At 35.7% G+C, this 21,664-nt stretch overlaps 1 pseudogene; it reads left to right on the top strand.

The window, feature by feature from the left end:
* Positions 1-5,466: 5,466 nt before the first annotated feature.
* Positions 5,467-5,853, top strand: LOC150008750 (cytochrome b-c1 complex subunit 7 pseudogene; annotated as a pseudogene).
* The last annotated feature ends 15,811 nt before the right edge of the window (positions 5,854-21,664 follow it).

Raw genomic sequence — 21,664 nt, 5'->3', positions numbered from 1 at the left:
TTTCTCTCATGCTTGGTATGGAGAAGTCACTCTCTTCCTTTGGAACTTTGGAGCTGGGCTTTCGGCATTTGGACATCCTGGGCCTCTGGCTCTGCTCCCTGCATGGACAGGAATGCTCGTGGGACCAGGAGATGCCAGGCCCACCAGGGGCTTGGATACCACATACATGGGAGCCCTCTCCTGGAGGCTGGGTCCCACACAGGGGCACATGCCTCCCTGGATTCCAGCATATAAAACACCATGATCCAGTGCAGCACGGTGCATGGCTTCTGGACTGTTATATGTAGACTAAGAGCAGTATACCCCAAATCCTGAAAGAGAAAACAGCTGCAAGAAGATGGAGACTCTGAAACCCACAAGGGCACATTCCAGAGAGGATGGAGGAGAACTGTTTGTGCAACTAGCTTAAGGCTGCATAAAGACATGGGGAACTTCTGGGCATTGTTTTGGTTTGTAGTCTTTTGGGGAGCAAGAGAAGTTCTGGGTCTGAGAAGAGCTCGAGCAGGAGTGCTATCAAGTGCCCCCAAGGTTGGAACCCTGTTAATAAAAACCTGTTTTCTTCAACACAAATTGTTGGGTCATGGGGATTAAAGGCACCAAATAGTGAAACCCAGTTTGCATGGTTACAGGACCACAAGTTGAGATCCATTGGACTCTCCAAAGAAAAGGAAACACGTGGATCGTAGGCTCTGATGTTTGGAGCACAGACTTCCTAATTTTGACTTGTATTACCCAGAACAGTTTTCATCTCTTTTCATTCTTCCCTGAATTTCATCTAGGAACACTGTTATGTATATTCTCCGCAGGAAATTATTATTTTGAATTATCTCTTTCTCGTAGAATGTGATTTTCATGAGGACAGTGACCTCACTGGTCTTATTCCTAACCATAGTACCAGTGTTTAGAGTAGTGCCTGACACTAAGTAAAGAGTAAATAATGACTTGCTGAACAAATGAAAAATGAAGGAAAAGAACAGATTTGGGTACCATGATAGTTATTTTTAAATATTTAAAGAACTGTAATTGGAAAAGGGTTTAGATTTGAATGTTCTCAAGGGCTATCAGTAAACCAAAAGGGGAACTTTGTAAGGAGATAAATAGATAAAAATTTCACAAAATTGAAAGGAGCCATAGGCAGTTAGAGGAAGAAGCAAGTTGTCATAACTGGATAGATACAAGATTGAGCTGGATGGCATTTGACTGAGTTGTCAATGAGGTGACGAGCTTTCAGAAGGTGTTTAGTTTCAATGATTGTCCTATTCAATCTCATGACTCAAAGAATGAAAATGGAGGAGGGCTGCTAAGGACAGGTACACTGTTAATGAGAAGAAAGAGCAGACAGCCCTACAGCAATAGAGAAGGGCAGAAAATCTCCAAAGTTAGGTACAAGACCTGAAAAGGACAATAGTCTATTTGTGTGTGTGTGTGTGTGTGTGTGTGTTAGAGCAAACAGCTCCATACTTATCAGTAGGTCTTAAGGTCATCACTGTATCATTGCACAATATCACAATTAATATTTTTATGGTAATATTTGTATTTTTATTTCTTAAAAGTGTGACATGCTTAGTGCCACTTTTATTTTGTAAACATATTGTAAATGTTGCGTATTTATCTATACTGTTTTAATGGTTTTTGGGAGTGCATTATATAAATAATCATTTATGAAACCAATTTTACATGAATATCTGTATAGTAAAATCTTTATGAAACTTTACAATTATGCAATAAAGATAAATTCCCAGTAATGAAAATATTAGTTTAAAGGGCATTCAAATATTTGGATTTTAATAATTGTTGTTTATAATGATAAACAAGTCACTTCATTAATATTTTCTGTTTAAAGAGTCAGGCAAGTGATTTATTATGGAAAGAATTGCAATGAAGCTACTTAAAAGTATATATAAAATTATGAAATCAACTTTCAAAAAAAGTCAGTCATCCAGAAATATCTATTTAACCACAGTCGCATGGTCAAGATGCTATACTCTTTGTCTAAATGTGTGTACCTGGATTCTTATAGAATAGAAATGTAGTTAATACTATAGATAATCTACACATAATTTTGTTGGCCTTATTGACACTGTCCACTCCATCAGTGGAAATGCACTGTCATAATTAAGCTTAAGTCTTTTCTAGTAATGAAAAAGAGGTTAATGGGCAAAGATATCTCACTCATTGACCTGTACAGTATCCACGTATTGAACAGATGTTTCAACCTCCACTTCATTTGATATTTAAACTTATTCCTGAGGTTTCCAGTCATGTATTTCATCAGAAAGGTTCAGTGGAAATTCCATAGGAAGGCCCAGGACCTTAGGTAATTAGTGAGAGAATTGTACCAACTAAATATTAAGGTAATTTCCATTAGGTAGTTCTACATCACTTGGTATATTCAGCTGTTTCCTGTTTATTGTTGCCATATGCTGTGGGTTATCATTAAAGTTTTTATCAATGAACTTAATGCTTACAGATAATTTGGGCAATTAATTACTGGAATGGTTGATGGAGGCCCTAACAGAGAATTAGAATCTTACTAATCAACATGTTCACAGCAGTTCAATTACAGTTTACCATTGCTACTGCGTTATATTGTTAGAACTTTGGAGGAGAATTTCTTAACAAGCTGATAACACAGTCTGTCTTTTTTTCTGGGTCATGATGAAATCATCAGCGATCTCTCTTACTCCTCAAATCTTCTAGGTTACATTTAATTACCTGTGTTCTTTATCTATTTAGTACTTTGCCAAAATTTGTTTTTACTTTATGGCATCTCCTAAATTTGGGCTTTTTCCCTCCCCGTAGCTGTAGTCCTCTATCACATACATTCTCATTTCTTCTTGTTTGGAATATCAACTTATACAGTGTTTACTGGGAATGGAGTTGAAAAAAACTAATGATTATTGGGGACTTTCTGTAAGTTAGACATCATATAGATATGTGTTAAACATTTTAATTTTCACCACAATCATGAAAGTTATATTATTAGTTTTATTTTTCATATGGGGACACTGAAGTGTTCTGTACTGTAGACAGGGAGCTAAGGTGAACCTAGTTATGGCTGCTTTATAGTTCTCTCCACAGCACCACACACACTGCCTTTATAATTAGTTTGAGTACCTACTAGTCCCAGAAATTAGATAGACTGAACAAAATGATCAGAACTGGTAGAATGAGCCAGAGATGAGGAAGAAAACATACAGTTCTTGGGTATTTGTAGAAATTCCAAGCAGGGCTTCAGATTTCTAAAGGGATTTAAGCCTATTATATTAATTAGGAGATGCCCAAATTAACAAGTGGTTACAAAAATGAGGTAGGGGTGGAAGATAAAGTGAGCAAAGATCTTGTTTAAGTGGGAGGAGGTAAAAGATCCACCTTAGCCACCTCTGGGATCATATTGACATGCAGTTTGATCATCTGTAGACTAATTCTGACAAATATTTACAATAGATTCTCACTATTCACAGAAGTGGAGTTTTATAAAGCTGTCCCAAACACTGAGTAAATGGATACTGAACTAGGGGAAAACAGGATTAGGTCCCTGTGAGCTTCTGGTCACAACATTGATCAGTGTACTGATCGATCAATACATAACTTTTTTTTATGTGTGTTTCTGTTTAAAGACACCTATTTAATATATAATGTTTACTCATTAGCACTGAACTCATGGGTACCAGCACTACAACTCATGCCTGATGTATATTCTCTGTAAGGCACATCAAGTCTTCTTGTGCTTAGGAACACTAGATAGAACATTATTACTTCACTTGGGGCTATTTTAAACAGAAAAATAACCAATAAAAAGCACGAAATGTGAAAAACATGGCACTAAATAAACCACAAAAAAGGACACTTGTTTATGAACTGAAACAAGAAGGCAGGGTATCTCCGTGTTCGACCTCAGCTGGGAATGTGGCCATTGAATGACTGGAAATTTTTACTGCTCTCTGCATGTCCGTGAACAACTGTGAGAGTGCAGTGAATATTAATTTGGGGGGTTACAAAGATTTTAACATGTAGGTGAATTTTCAAGCACAGAATCCATAAATAATGAGGACTGACTGCATCAATACATGCCTAGGAATTGGCAGCCACAGTAAAATCTTCAGTTCTCTTTCTACTACTACAAATGAAAAGAAAAAATAGAATATGCTCTTTAATTATATATTTCTATTGAAAACATGGTTAGAGAAAATAAGACTAGCAATTCTGCTTCTTTTAGAGGTTTTGCTTTGCGCAAAATGTGCATCTACCTCAGAAAACCAATGGAACAAATTTCAAAAAATTTAAAGCTAGTAGTTAACAGCCCTATGAGTTCTTTTTAGCTGAGTAAAAACTGTAGAAAAATTTGGAGTAATTTGATCCATTAAAATCAATTTCATTCTATATTCCCCAAAGTCCCAGTTGTTTTTTAAATTTGAGCACTTAAAAACATTTATGAACTACAGTAACTGCTAACAGAGTACATACAAATTTGCAATTACTGAAGATTCCTCTTTTGTACCCTCAATTTCAAAGTAAGTCAGACAGGTATCTAATGCAACAATTCTGACAACATTGACTGGATCAAAAATATAAAACTCACATGAAAGAAAAAAAACAATTTAAAGACATTAGTGGTAAAAAAAATATATTATATTAGGTATCTAACTTCAGAATAAGAATCACATTTTAAAAACTTTGGCAACCAGGATCTCTCAACTGTTCTGATATCTCTGTTTCTCATTCACTTTTATTATTCTTGGGCAAACAAGATTCATTCAATATAAAAATTACTTACAGCGTCAGGGAACACTTATTTTTTTAAAGTATTTATATGTGATATCATTGAGGTTAGCTGTCTCTGTATAGAATGTCAGCATAAGAACAAGACAGTTAAGCACAAGACAATTGAATAGTGACTGCCTTTTAAGAGTTAGAAATGAAGCTCCTAGGTCCTGCCACATTGGCAGCTGTCTGAATGTGGTAGTAAATAGAAGAACTTTTAATCTGAATAAAGCTTTGAAAAGCTCAGAATTATGGGCACCTAATTAGTGATCAGAATTTCCCTACCAGGGATGTGGAGGGAAAGAACTTGATGGAATGACTGGTGTCTTTCCCTTAAAGGATACTAGCTCACTCTTTACAGTTTGTGCCTTCTTTTGTCTAATGGAGCCATAATCTCTTGCTTTGTCTTTCTTTTCTCTCAGGAATAGATGTCTTTTATAGTTCCAGGATTAGAAAAGTATGCTGTGATATAATATAGATAATGGAGCTACATTAACTGGACCATTTGGGAGCTAGATTTTACAAATGTGGCCTCAGTAGCATCATGCTTGACCTAAATAAACTAAATGTGGCACCTAATACACTCATCTGCACATGATTAAAAGTATAAGCAATAAGTATTTGTTGACATGAATTGAAATGAATACAATATAGAGACAGAAACAAAAAATCGCTTTAGAAACCCTTCAGTCTGAGGTCAAAATGGTAAGCAGGCCAGCCTTTGCAGCATCAAACTGGTGGTTGGAGAGTGTTTGAAAATGCTCTTACAATGCTGCAGGGTCCAATAAACTGGGGTTAATGTGAAACAATAGAGTGCATGTGGAGGACAATGTAAGAGAAGCCATAAGAGAACCTGTAGAATGACAGGGTGCTCTGCATTAAGAGAGCAGTGGACCTGTCTATGAAGCAGCAGATCTTGACTAAAGGGCAGAGGACAAAATATGAGGAGGATAAAACCACCTTGAATCATATATGAAAGAGGCTGTTCCAGAAAGAAAAGAATGGCAAAGACATAATCATGTAATCAAAATCTGTGGACATAGCTGTCCTCAGGATTTTAATGATGCTGGTAAAATCTGGAATGTATAATTTAGAACCATCTGGGCTACAAATATATTACTTTAGAGAAATGTTTATTATTTTTTAAAAAACCCTATGTTTTTGTTTATTTACCATTATTTGGATTATTAGATACTAGACTGGGTGACCAATGAAACATTATTTAAATAAGCAGGTAAGATACTAATATATTTAGGACTTTTGACCTATTGGGAAGCATGACCACACAGAGCAGAGTCTTCAGAAGCTCCTTTCAGTAATGTGACTATAATATCACATTTTATAGAGGGCAATATATATATATATATGTGTGTGTGTGTGTGTGTGTGTGTGTGTGTGTGTGTGTGAAGTGTTTAATCAGAAATAAAAGTTGATATAAAATAAACAAAGACACAAATGATTAACTCCTTTACCTTATTATTTACCCAACTCCTTTGTTTCTAGCCTAGGAAGTGGCTTTTTGTTTATTTTTAAGGATTCTGTTTGGACACTGTCAAAACTACCTGGACCATGGGCCACAGGGACTGTTAACAAATACTAAAATACATGGTTTGACTTGGTTAGAAATTGCTTAGAACATTAATCACACTTACATCATTTGACTAAATTCTCTACCTCCCTGTTTTATTTCAGTCTCCATTTGGTTGTCAATAATGAGAAAGGATCCTGCAGTGCAGTTTATTTTCTACTTGCCTGACTTCTCTTAATGCATTCTGCTTTGTCTTTGAAAGATAACTGCAGAAATTTGCAATGATTTAAAGGAACAGAGAAACTTCCAGGCCAGATTCTATACTTCCCCTATGTGACCTAGAAAGAGGAAAAATTCATTAATGTAGGATTTGATTTTCTAATAGAAGCACTGGACTTATTGAAGCAGACATTTGCTCATGGTAACACCACTGTTGGCTCAGGATTCTCACACACAAATGGCAAGAATAGTTTGACTTTCAGGTATGATCTACCTTTCCAAATCATGCTCAGCGGTGACTCATAGTTTTAATTATCTACAAAGAGATGATGATCAAGGAAAGGGAGGGATCCAATCTACTATACTACTGAGTACTTACCATGTGACAAACAGACTGTGATGTTAGACTATTCTAAACACATTATCCTTCTCACAATTTATGACAGTAAATACTAGTCACCTTTTATGGAGAAAGGTTGAAACTCAAAAACATTAAGTTATTTGTACAAAATGATATGGTTACTAGTGTTGATGGCTGCTGTATCTGGACTCAAAATAAAAACAAAAGACAGCATAAGGAGCCCTAGGAAGGAAGTAGGGGGTGCAACACCTATGAGGAATCTAGCCGGCTTGGCATCCTGTTGGAAACTCAGTCTCTTCGTTTGACAAGTCGGATGAGTACAATTATCTGTGTCCTAGTTCTTTCTTACTAAACTCATTCTCCTCTCACAATAGGGGAAGATTTTGTTAATGTAAAGCTATTGATCTAGAGTTGTCATCACACTGTTCCTACTTTAAATAGTCTGGGTAGTAAGATAAATATATTCTCCATCATTTTACTGCTTACTAGATTGACTCTTCAAACAAAGGGAAAGAGGTAACTCATAAAAAATAAAATATAATACCTTGTGGTATACTTGCCTTCATGATGGAAACTCACTCCCTAACATGTACATATGTTGCAGTGTCTCCATTCTGGAAAGATAAGGCAGAAATCTAATAATATAAAAAATAGAGTAATGAAGGATGTTAAGTACAAAGGGTAAGTAGAAAAGGCATAAGGCAGCTGGGTTCAGGAGAGAGAAAGGAATGAAGTAGAAAGTCCTCCAATGGACCTTTTCCTCAAGACACACTAGAAGAAAGGAAACCCAGCAGAGAGGGCTTGTCTTTGTGGAGCCATTTCTCCAATCAAGGTTGGTCTTCCTATTCCATATTTCTCAGGGTTGAAGTTTCACGCTACAGGGCCTTCTAGGCTGTGTGGTCTTCCCTGCAGTGATCACTAGAGTTCCAGTGTAGCATTTCATGCAAATGTGGAAGTGGAGAGGATTACAGAGCAATATGGAGCATGAGTGGGCCATGAGAGCCACACAGGCATAGGGATTCACCTGGGGCTTCAGCAATCATGGGAAACTAGTCCACGGTACCAGTAAAGGCAGCTGCGGAGTAGTCCAGGCAGTGATTGATATCTCTGGAAAGAAAAAAGCAATGAGACACTTTGAGAAGGCATACAGGTTTGTGTCCAATAAGCAGGGTTATCAAAGTCTTCCTGAGGGTCATCTCCTTTCTAGCCAGTCAGAAGAAGAAAGAACACAGAGAAGGCCTCCAAGACAAACATTACTTCTGTTCATGTTCCATTGACTAGAACTCAGCAACATGACCATATTTAATTGGCAGAAGCATGGAAAATGTAGTCTAGCTGTGTACCTAGAAAGAAGAGGCAAATATGGGTTTTGGGGTGAATATGGCATGTCTGCTATATATTGAAGAAAGTGAGGTCTAGAGAAATCGAGTGCCTTGCTAAAAGCCACCACAGATTAGAGTCCAACTTCTCCCTACAATGATGTGCTTCTTACTTTTTGCCTTCCAAGCTATCTGCAAGTCTGTGGGTGTGAGCATCCATACTCTGTTCCAAACATAAGGGCTGACATTTTTGCTTGGATTTAAAAGGAAAGTATGGCCCTGGCCAGTGTGGCTCAGTTTGTTGGAATATCATCCTGTAGACCAAAATGTCGCAGATTCGATTCCCAGTCAGGGCATATACCCAGGTTGTTGGTTCAATCCCCAGTTGGAGTGCATACGAGGAGGTAACCAACCAATGTATTTCTCTTACATCGATGTTTCTCTCTCTCTCTCTCTCTCCCCCACTTCCTCTCTCTCTAAAAGCAATAAAAAATTGTCCTTGGGTGAGGATAAGAAAAAAAAGGAAGTATGGCATTTAGAAGATACATTTAGTAGACCTAAAGATATCTTACTTCATTTGGTATTTTAAAGAAAATCTGGAATAATGGGAGAAGATTCAATTTACACAACATAAAAGGTGAAATTAGCAATAATTGTCCATTTTAACAAATAAAATTAGAGAACTTCTTGCTTGACATTTCAGTGAACCATTTAACTAAAACACTCAAATCATGGCCCCACTGTGATAATAAAGTGTAGGTAGATGCTTTATTTTTCCCAGTCTTTGAAGAAAAGCAAGGCATTCTAGTTTAGCAAATGTGAGTTAAATCAACTCAAAATATATGGCCACAAATAAATGTTATAAACAAAGTATTTCAAACATTACAAAACATAAAGTAAATAAGACTTTTCCTGATAGTCAGAACATTGGCTAAACCTCAAAGTTGAGGTCAATGGACAAATACCTCATGATCTAAATAATTGTGTTAGATACACCTTTGTAGCATGCACTTAACAGGCAACAATGTAGGTTTGTGAACATCAGTCAACTCCAGGGTGCATTAGAGGGGGCTGGGTACTTGGGAAGTGGCTTCTTTGAAGATAATTTTTAGGAGTAGAGAATATTATGGCATTTCTTTTCTTATTCATGGGAAGGAACAGGGAGGATAGGGGAAGATGGCTTATTCTCTTTTCCTCAAGCAAGGTGAGGGGGTACTCAAAAGAACCATCTAGAAAATTAAAAGCTATTTGCAAAATGATGAGATCTGTGCTTACCTCTTGTCTGGAAAACTCTGCAGTCAGGAATCAGGCTGGCGTGTTTCCTTTGCTTGTGAGGCAAGGATTGAGCCAGTAGTTGATTAAACTGTGCTTTGTTAATTTGGTGGGAGCCAAACATTTATGGCTTTTCCTGTAGGCCAAAAGAGTACAAGGAGAAGATAGCTAGGCTCGAATTTTCTCAGGATCCAACCCTGTGTTGCTGAGTATTGGAGCAAGAGAAACCCAGCAGAAGTGCTTGAATCAGGGAAGCATACTGGGTCATGGGGTATATATGGAACCCTTCAATGTACCCTAGGGAGAGTGCTGGTGTCAGATGTCTTTCCCATCCCCTTGGAAATGTCCTTGTGTTCCAGACTCTGTTCCGCCAGGCCTTCATTTCCATGGGCCTCAGCCACCTTTCTCTTTCCAATTGTATCTGGAGGTGGGAGAAGTTAAAATTGAGAAATTCTTCCAGATAAATCTGGTTATTTAAGTGCAAGAAAGCAGATGATCTTCACATAGGTTTTCTGAAATCCTTTCACCAGGTTGGTTAACCTTTTAGTGTTTTCACCCTCCCCCTTTCTTATTCAATTTTGCTAAGTATCTGCTGTGAGTACAATTATGTTTGCAAAGTCACTACTGAGTTCCTCGTCTTCTTTTAAGTGAAAGAAAAACAAATTGGTGATTTAGGGAGGATTTTATTTTTTTGGCTTCTGATATGTTATGATCTCTCTATTGTGGAGCAAAGGATTTCAGATTTGAGACATCCTACATCCTCTGCCTTGTAATCTTGCTTTCCTCCTCACCAAACCACATCCTTCAGACTGGAGGGTATCAATGATTCTTCATACAGTTATATGTCTGTACTCATCAAACCCTATACTCATCGCATTTTGACGAGGAAAGAATGCTTCAGCACTAGGGGCTTGCTTGGGACTCATCGCACTTGCTAGAACTTGTATGAGTCATGACACCACCCCACAAGAGAAAATGATTCATCATTTAGTACTCATTGGTTTTGGCACTCATCTCTAGTTATGGAGTTACAGAATGAATTAACAAAGAGTACCGAAGTACCACTGTATATTTGTGACTTTCTTTTTTTTTGCTGCTTGAGGGAGTAGAAAAAGGAAATTAATCACTCCCAGGGTTCTTTAGTTTCTTAAATATAATAGGGATCATCATTAAGATAGACATTTTTTGATTCACAATAGCACCTGCAAACAATTGACCCACATTCAATTTGGGGAAAAGGCAAACTAAATCCCATAAAAAAAAATCACCCTTTTTATTTTATTTTTTGTCCTTTTAAGATTAATAGAAGTGAATAGAAGCATTTAATTCTGAAATTATTTAAACTAATGAATTAAAATTGCCACTTGACATAACATGGTGAAGACTTTTCACATAATTAAAATGTTCTTTTCAGAAAAAGCAATTTGTACATTTTCACATTAAGAATAAAGAAGACGTTAGCTGAGCTCTGGTGAATGCACTAGCTGAAAAACAAAATGAAAACCTTTCCTTCTATTTGAAATGTTCTCTTTGGTAAGGAAAATTAGGTATTTGAGATTTTCTCCCTCTTTGGTTCTTTTAATAATGTATCATGAAAGAAAATGGAAACTGTATTCTACAGAAGTTCTCTGTATGACTTAAAAATAAAAAAAAAGATTGATATGCTTTTTAAAGAAGAAACTAAGAAGATGTTTGAGACGAATTAGTTTCATAAGACTGTTAAAATCTATACTATGGACACATAGAACAGAGCTATGTCTGGAGACACCACTCACATCACAGTCCATGTGAATGTTGTGTCATGGAGTTATATGGTATGGTGTGGTGGGCAGCCTAAGTCACATGGTTGTATGTTGAGGCCCTGCCTTAGAATCTCTTCTATATTGCCTTTAGATTACTACTACTAATGGTAACAATAATAGCACAATTCTTCTCATGTCCAGTAAGTTTTAGCTTATTATCATTGACATATAAATTAGGTGGAAAATCTGAAAAGAACTGCACCTCAGAGACAGCAGGGATAGCTGTAGGAGGAGCTAGTTGGCTTATAAAAATAACTCGGGAAGCAAAGGATATGTGTGGGCCTGGCAGGAGAAGAAACAATACTACCTGTGCCAAAACAATGACAGCTGGCATTCTGTGGGGTTTTGCCATGGATGAGAGTACTCAAAATTGGGCAACTTCAATATTTTCAATTATGGGTGGCAGCTGGTCAGTTGCTGGCCAGTCTTGACCAGATCCTCAACAGGTATACATTGTTCACTATTATTTTTAGATCTGCTTTTCCCCCATACCATTCTCTTGCCATGATCCTGATATTTTGTATTGAAAGATGGACAAGAATAAATGAAGTTACCTGTAGTTGGCCAGGTTGGTTTCTCCTATTCAGCTTTCATGTTGGTATAAGGACGAGGAAAGAAAAGTTACACAGGCTTGCTTTGATGTTTATGAAAGAGGGATGGTATGAATTCAAAATGTAAAATATTAACCTTAAATAAACAACTTAAGATTTAATGTAATATACTGTTTTCCATTTGCAAAGTGTCCAAGACAAGCAGACTTTGGTTTATGAAAATTTTATTTGTCTTATTTTTCTTCTGTGGCTCAGACTAAGCTTCCCTGCTTAGCATTTAGTTTTGTAAAGTATTTGCTACTTGAATCTCTTCAGTAATGTCAGTTCTAATCATTTTTTCTCCCCTCATACAATGTTCCCTCAAAGCTTCCTGAAAAGATGAGTTGGGAATGTAGGTATAATTTCACTTTTTGGGAATAGTGGATTCGTATTACTATTGCCATTTTTAGCTATACTTCTTCATATGAAAATAGTATTATTTTTTTTACATTGAAATTTTTATTTTTTGTTTTGAATAGGTAATTATATTCATATAGTATAGTTAGCAAAACAATATAACAAGATATACATCAAGAAGACTCACTTCCACCCCTGCCCCTACCTGCCTCATTCAATCTCACTTCCCTTTGGCAACTACTTTTATTAGCTTGTTTATTTTTACTTTTAAATTTTTATTTTTTATTTTTATTGTTTTTGTATTACAATTGTCCCACTTTTTCCCCTCATTGCTACCCGCCCCCAGCCCATCTCTTAAAATATTATTTAAAAACCTGTTTACTTTGGTTGAAAATAGTTGCAAGATGGGGCTTTTGGTTACCATAGATTTCAACAGTGTAAAGATACAGTACGCCTTTTGAGTTGTTTTCACAGGGGAAATAATGCGTTAAAAAATTTAGAATATTTATTCATTTTTAGAGAGAGGGAAAGGGAGGGAGAAAGACAAGAAGAGAAACATCAATGTGAGAGAGGAACATGGATCGGTTGCCTCTCACACATACTCCAATGGCAGACCGAACCCACAGCCCAGGCATGTGCCCTGACTGGTAGTCAAACCTGTGACCCTTCATTTTGTGGAACAATGTTCAAACAACTGAGCCACAGCGGTTAGGGTGAGATGATGCATTTTAGTGGAACAAATCACCTTTATTCTCTAGTTGTACTTTTCTGTTACCAGCAGAATGTGTTTGTAAGATAGCTGGGTCCATGCAAGCCTAGAATTCCTGGTATTATTCTTTGAATCATTTCTTTGACAGGCTATATTAGTTGCCTTTGGCATGACTACTTTCAGGATTTTAAATTTCATCTAATTGCCATTCTAGCTCACTGGTTCTTCCGCTTAGAACTTAAAAACTATGTAATAATTGACTATTCTTAGCTAAGCTATCTATCACTGTCTGTCCCATGATTTTTAAAAATAATTCTATACTATATTTAAAAATTCTTAGTCCAAGACCTAACCTGTGCTTAAATTTGTTTATAAGAGTACAGGAATTCACATATTGAGAAATGTATCCATATTTAATTTCAATGGTAACAATGTGGCTCCCAGTTAGGATTGGGGAATGGGCCCAATTTTTTCCCAACTATATTCCAGGAAATAGAAATAACTGTACCCTCCTTAACTGGAACTTTCCCACTGTTCGACATTGTTTTAATAATGCAGACACACCAGTAAACAGAACCCCACCCCCAGCTATATTTTATTAATTTTCAAGATAGAGAATGATACAAACTACCCTATAAGAGATGACCAGAAAATCATTAGAAATAATCATTTAAAAAATAAGTCAGTTGCCTGAAGTCTGCAAGATCCTTCCCCATATGGGAAGGCCACCCTCCCCTCTACACACCCGCTCTTATTAGGGATTTCTGGACCCAAGGGTAGGTAGGACAATGACCATGTCCAGCTTGAAGCGGCTTGAGGAGCTCCAGACCTTCGCCCATTGTCCTTTATAAGATTATAAAGGGTCTTAAGTCTGAGAGGGAGGGATTGTTATTTTTTATTGTTAAATTAATTAATTAATTAATTATTTTAAAAAGAAGAATATAGGAAAGGACGGAACCAGAGAGCTTGTAGGTACAACCCATGGGTATGGACTGGGGGAGAGGGGGATTGTTGGGGGAGGGGCGGTGCTGGACAGAGGGGAGCAAGGGGGAAAAGATTGAAACTATTGTAACAATATAATCAATAAAATATACTTAATAAAAAAAGTCAGTTGTTATATCCATTCATCTACTGATGGACACTTGGGCTGCTTCTATATCTTGGTGATTGTAAATAATGCTACAATAAACATAGAGGCGTTTGTGTTCTTTCATATTAGTGTTTGGGTTCCTTCAGATATATGGGACAATTACACAATGGAATACTACTCAGCCATAAAAAAGAAGAAACTTTTACCCTTTACAATAACATGAATGGACCTGGAGAACATTATGCTAAGTGAAATAAGCCAGTCATAGCAAACCAAATACCATATGATTTCACTAATATGTGGAATCTAATGAACAAACTGGACTAACAAGTAAAACAGAGACAGACTCATGGATAGAGAGCAGGCTGACAGCTAAGGCAGGGTGGAGGTGGGGTTGGGGGGTACAGGGATTGCGTAAAAGGGAAAAAGGACTCATGGACAACAGTGTGGTGATTGCAGGGGGAGAAGAGTATAATGGGACTAAATACTAATGGAAAAAATACAATAAAAATATATAATGTAGTTTTAATTATCTTATTAAGAAATGAAATAAAATAAAAAATACATCAGGCAGGAACAACTGGGCAACAGTGACTCAGGGAGCCAGGAAAAATGTAGGAGGAGAAACATTTTGACCGAAAAGAACAAAATAATGATACTTATAGACAATGGAAATAATGATAATTATAGACAAAAAGGAATATTTTCTTTGTTGAACATTTTTAAAGAGAAGTTCAAAATAATTTACAGGCATACATTAATAATTAGTTCTCCACTCACCCGCATTTTTTGAATGCTTAAATTGAGGCAAATGGATGATGATTGACTTATTCAAGGCACTCAGCACATCAGTGGTTGAATTTTGTTGAGATCCCTCATTTACTGTGGACCACACTGCTTCTAATGACCTATGTATAATTCATCTCAGCTTCATCCAAATTAGGAGCTGACATTTTTTGGTAACACAAATCATAGCTTCTTGTCAGTAAAAGAACCCCAGTGGGGAAAACTCAGACTGCTAGGAGACTCAGTACGCTGCTAACTTTGTTGTTTTTGTACAGATTTGAGAGAATTGAATAGTTTGCCACCTTTAGGTTGGCACATGCATGCATATGTTTATTGATGAAGTTGATTTTTCTTCAATCAGGGTATTTCCTGGACAAGCAGGAAAGAAGTACTTTCTGAGGATTTTCTCCTGGATGGTTCAAAATAAGTTAACAATAAAATGTTTTTGGTTTAATACTTTTTCAGTAATGATCTGGCAATGATAACTAGGAGTCTGAAAAACAGAATCGAACTGTTTTATTTCAATTTCTAAAAACATTTTTTTTTGGAATTTTAAAAATCTTTTCTCTCTGAGAGTTGTGTGATCCTTCTTTTCCTTCAGTTTCTCCCCTCTGTGAGAGTGAATACCAAAGCAATGCAATTTGCTTTCTTGATGGGCAGAAGTTGTTGACTTCAAGATGATCTGAGACCAAGCTGAGCTATGAACACAGAGATGGAGAAGAGAACAAGATCCAGAGGACAAATGTTGGTATTGGAAGATGTATATAAACTTTGATTCCAAATGTTAACCAAGGCTTTCCTGTTATCTTTCTACAACATGAGAAATAAATTTTCCAGTTACATCTTGACATGGGTAAAAATTATGCGATGCCCTGAATACTAAAAACTCTAGCTATAAATGGTCTAGATGTCACATGTATATTGCTGCATAATATTTTTTATTGGGTATACTCTCCTTGAAGAAATTGGCTGGTTCATTATTAACATCTTTTTTTCATAGAATAGATTTTTACTTATAGCCTAAGAAATATCTATGGTTAAATTCTGCTTCGGTTTAGGAGTCTTCATACACACTAATTACTTGTTTTGATATATTACAAAATCATTTAAGTAATATGGACCTAAGTAGTGAAGGCTTAATCATGCTTAGAGTTTTCCCATAAGATACTGGCTTTACTTAGCCAGGATTCTTAACAAATGAGAATTTAAAGATGTAACTGTCTTTTCTGAGAAACAATAAAATCAATAAAGCTGCTATTAGGGAATAAAACTTCAAAATCAACTTCGAGTACCTGCCTTGATTAGTATATGTCTAGGACTTGTCTTCCAATTTTTTAATATTTATTATTCTCTTTAAAATTATTGGCATTGGCAGATAAACCTGATGGTCTGGAACATACAAAATCAAAAGAAAGATTATATGATGTTCACTTACGTTCTGTTGACTGAGGCAACATGATATTAATATATTTTTAAAAGTCTTTAACTAAAAATGATTGAAGTTAATAAAAAAAGAGAGCTAGGTTAAGATTAAGATAATAGAAAAATTCAAGCAGTTAAAAACACCCATGACCTAAACAGTAGGAAAAACTGGGGTCCAGCATTTGCTAGAATTCTTTTATTTTTTTTAGCTCTCTAACTTAATAAACAAGTAGTTATAACAAATCAATAAAACAGGCTTGTCTGCTTCTCACAGTGTCATGCAAGTGGTGTAAAATGGTCCCAGCTAAGAGCAAAGAAAAAAAATTAATCAGTTAATTCAGGGTCATCTGGTGTATTATTAATAGAGTGGGAATTAATATTCAAAATCTTAGAACTTTTTCTAAGAATCATTAGTAATGTTACCATTTTAAATATTTTAAAAGTCACAAGCCAAATAAAAAAAAGGGTCACAAGCCAATATCTAAGAGTCAAAATCAAATACTAGCCCAATGACGTTCAAGGAATTATACATATTACTTATTGCACTAGAATTTTACTATTGCTTGAAATAAGAGGCTGGAGCTTAAAAATATTTGCTGGTGGTGCAGAAATTATTTTTGAACTCACACTTTAATGATGACATCTAATTATAAATAGAAGTTAAATAGTTTGTGTATTTTTAAAGATGAATGATTCATATAATTCATTCAACTATTCACCATTTCATCCATCTACCCAGTACTGAGAGTTTGTGTTCCATATACTCTAGTATTGATACCTATATTCTAATGTCAAGAGGATTATGAATGCTGAGATAAACATTCAATGTTCCTATACCGATTCGTATGCTTACTCTGTACTCGGCACTGAGCTTAGAATTAGGTATATTAGAAGCACAAAAAACAGACAGTTACAAAGTGAAAATATCAAATTCATTTTTGAGAATGTAGGAACAGGGATCTCATGATGCAAGACATTACCTGCATATATTTATCATGTGAATAATTAATCCAAATATCTGTGTAATTTTTCCTATTAATTAGATAAAAATAAATCGTTCTACTTTGGATAGTTGAAGTGAAGTCCTCAGAACAACCTCATGACTTAAGGATTGTATTTGTGGCCTTAATTCAGCCAAGTAATTCTGGTAGTTGAGTAGCTACACAGGAAATTCTGCATAAACTGGCTGTCTCCATAATTTTATTAAACTTGCTATTAGGAAACAGAGATGAGGGGTATAGGCAGAGAGGACAGCAGCAATTTCATATCAAAATACCTAATAAATTAGCATTTTTGCAAGATCACAATTGATGACTGTTTTTAGAGATGTTTTACACTTCTGAAATATAACAGTTATTAACATTGATTTTAAATTACACAAGACAATGTTGTACATTAACATCAAAAGGAAAGTGTTGACAATTATTTTTATAGGTCTTCCTTATACTCATAATTAAAGATTTGTGAGTCATAATTTAAGTAAAATATTAAGTTGTTTATTGGTAAGTCAGATTGTCATTGCCTCTTGTATTATACCACAAAAAGCACATTGATCATTTCATAAAATGTTTAAAAGCAGAAAGCTTCAAATAATTTTCATTTTTGTCAGCATGAACAAACATGATATCAACCATGAAGATATATAATAGCTTCAAATTAAACTGGCAAATCAAATTAATACATATTTTTGAAGACTTTTTATTATAAAAGAATATATATATATACTGAGCACAAGTCAGTCCTAATTCTTTTTTGTTGACAAAGGGTTTTCAAGTGGCTATGGATCTAAGATAAATAATTTTTTTTCATTTTATGATTGCTTTTCTTTTTGCTATCTGTCTATGAGGTATAGCTGCCATCAAAATGAGAAGATTTACATCTGCTAAATATGAAAATAGCCCATGCAAACCAATAGGAAATATATAATGTAGTGCAAATAAATGAGCTCATTTAAACTTTGTACTAAATTATTTTTGTGATGATGGAATTTGTTTATCTCAGTTTCTCCATTTGCAAAATGAGTTTGTTAATATTCAATGTCTCTTTAATAAATTTTATTTGATAAATATGGATGAAGCAAGAAATATAACTACAATATTATAAGGTTTACCAAATTTTACTTTATTTGGTCTTAACACTTAATTGATAGTAACTCTTGTCCAGTGTTTTCTACATATACAAGGTCTGTCCAGAAAAATTCCAGCCGTTGTTAATATAACGAGAAAGGATGACACGGTTTGTGCAACATCAATGTAACCTGGCAGCCAAGGAGAGTGGACTGGAATGTGCATGTGTGAACAATGATAATTTCACTATTGGTCAGTAGGGGCAGTAGATGCTGTTGAGTGAGCACGTGTATTGTGTGGCCATTGCATTCAAAATGACTGAGTGAGTAGAACAATGAATCTGCATTAAATTTCGTGTTAGCCTTGAACATTCCTCCATGGAAACTATATGGATGATTCAAAAGGCCATAGTTATGGGCAACTGGTGACTGGCGGCTTCATCATAACAATGCACCCACTCATGCATCACGTCTCGTGCACAGTTTTTTGGCAAAACATCAAATTATCCAGGTGACTCAGCCCACATACAGCCCAGATTTGGTGTCCCATGGCTTCTGGATTTTCCCTGATCTAAAATCACCTTTGAAAGGGAAGAGATTTCAGAACATCGATGAGATTCATGAAAATACGACGGGGCAGCTGATGGCAATTGGGAGAACTGTGTGAGGTCCTAAGGTGCCTACTTTGAAAGGGACTGAAGTGTCATTGTCCTATGTACAATGTTATTGTATCTCATATCTTCTTCAATAAATGTCTCTATTTTTCATATTACATGGCTGGATACTTCTGGACAGACCTTGCATAACCGATCTTCCTTTGTAGCTCCTGGTCCCTCCCACATGCAGAGGCTTTCCTCATCCTAGCCCAGCTCTGACTTTCTATGACCAGCCATCTATCATGTGATGTTCTACCCACCTTGGTTAGGTCACAACATCCTGCATCATTAGGTCAGCTGACATATGGGTTACTCAATAAATAAGTTTTTGATTGATCAGTGTATCTCAGTAGCATGATATTTGGGGTTGTCATAGATCAGCACTTGGTCACAACTTCTTGTCAATGCACAATTTTAGGCTTTATTTCTATTTTAAAATTACATTATATTAGTATCAAATTCATATTATTTCATTCCAGATAATAGAAATGAAGTATGCAAATATAGTTTGGATGATGAAGCTTGAAAAGACCCAGGATCAATGAAGAAGAAGAAAAAGGATTTTCCGTTGACATTTTAAACTGACTCTTTAATAATTTAATTCTCCTGGCTTATAAAAGAGAAACAGATGAGGTGTTTAAAGATACAGTGTACAAGAATGCAAAGGATACAGAGAGGAGAGTAAAGCGATTAAACATTTTTTTGGTATTTCCTAGTCATAGCGTCATATACAAGAAGAAAGAAAAGTAAAGGTGAGAAAAAATTATTCTTAATTAATCTTGTAGAGTTTAAAGACAGGCAAAAATGCTCTGCAATAGAAAAATAGTAGGAAATTAAGATGTATACAAAATCTTTATGTGTTTATTTAACTAACTTGAGAGATAAAGCCTGACATAGGTTGCAATCACATATAATAACAATCAGCATCTGTAAACCAGAGTAACATTGACCAGTGTGTTATTAGTGAAATGCCAATGCCTTCAAGATGGCCAGTAGATTTATGTCAATTCATTGTGGGCAAGGGATTCTAGAACTGTAGATTTCATGGGTTTCCTCATCTGCTCTATTCCTGGTCCCAACAGACTCAATTTACTTGGAGTATAATTATTTTTAGCACCCTTTTTAATTCTGAAAAGTTTTTCAGTATGGATGATTCTTACTTTAGATAGAATTTGGAGAGAGAAAGCTGAGGAATCTCAGCGCTTCTTGCCACTCTGACCCATAGGAAATAAGTCAGTTTTAAGTAAACCCTTCAAAGCCACATAGACCTCATTCCTCTCTGGACTACATATAAATGCAAATTGGACCAATCAGTTCTATTTTACCTCAGCTGTAACTTCTCGGTGGCCTTTAAAGAAAACCCCATTTAAAGTGTATTTCAGTGATTCAGGGAATTTTCACAGACTGCAAATATGAGGGCGGGAGGTCTGCAGTCGAAAGAGTTTCAATCATGATATGGACAGCAGGAGAAAAGCATTTTTAGCTACAACTGTTTGTTCATAGCATTCTTCTATTTCCTCATAATACCTGGATAAATTCTAAACACCATGTTATTCAAGATGTTGCCATTGGATTAAAAATGTAATTTAGCACTCTTTGTTCACAGGATTCAATGTTGACAAAATATGCCGTCAATGCCGTCTTTTGTGCAATGAAGAGAAAACAAGCTTTAATAGGATTTCATAGTTCAGTTGTGTGACCCAATACTAATACAGTATGCTCAGGTGTAAAGTTATTAGTAATATAATACTTTCACATAGAATATTAAGATAGGATTGAGATTTCTGTCTGTCAAGATTAACTGAAAAATTCAAGACTTGATTGTGAAATATAATATAAAATTTAAAATCCGTCTTGTCTGATCAAATCTGCAGAGAGAAAATTCTATGTATACAAATAAAGAATATTTGATGCATCAAGACTTGATTACAAGGAAACTATGAAATCTTTAATCCATGTTGGATGAAGTGAGGAAAAACATAATGAGGTGGTGTCAAGATATAAGGAATGAAAAAAATAAGTTTAAAGGATGAAACAAAGAAAAATAAGCAAGCGAGAAGGAAAATATAGCGGCTGTCTCCAAGGCTAAAATAAAAAAAGAAGGAAGCCAGAAAGAAGTCTGAAAGCCACCACTCCAATAAAGCGGATATAACAATTTGCGTTTTCTTGCTTACAAAGAACTGACATTTCAAGTGATAGTTTTGGAAATAAGCTCTAGGCATTTTAAAAATTTTTGATCACTCCCTTGGGGTATGGCTAAACAATGTCAACCAGGGTTACCCATATATTGAATTATATATATATTTTTATGGAGACAGTGATTTCCTTGCTCAAGCTTTTTTCCATACCTAAAGCTTGTCAGCTCTTCAAGATTCAGGAAAGGTGGAGTTTTCAAGACAAATAGAAAGAATTTTTTGGATGTCACTTGATTCTATTCCATTGGTCAAAAATATCTTCTTTCTAAATACTGAAAATACTTGAAAAATAGTGTTTGTTTACATCTTGGCAAACCAAAACTAAGAGCTAGCGATACTCTACTTGAATATATCATGTCACTCTGTCTCATGGATTTGCACACACTCTAATGCTGAATTACGCTCAGAATTTACACTCCAAGAAAGGGAGCTTTCTTGTTTATATCCCCTGTTTCACCAGACTTTGGGAGAGGGATCCTTAGGTATCCCCTACACCAGAAGGGATTGCCCACATAGTATTTACTCCACT

Source organism: Furipterus horrens, unplaced genomic scaffold (assembly GCF_987537825.1).
Source record: "Furipterus horrens unplaced genomic scaffold, mFurHor1.1.pri manual_scaffold_5, whole genome shotgun sequence".
Classification (NCBI taxonomy): Eukaryota; Metazoa; Chordata; class Mammalia; order Chiroptera; family Furipteridae; genus Furipterus; species Furipterus horrens.
Note: the sequence above shows the minus strand (reverse complement) of the source record. Positions and strands in the feature narration are given on the sequence as shown.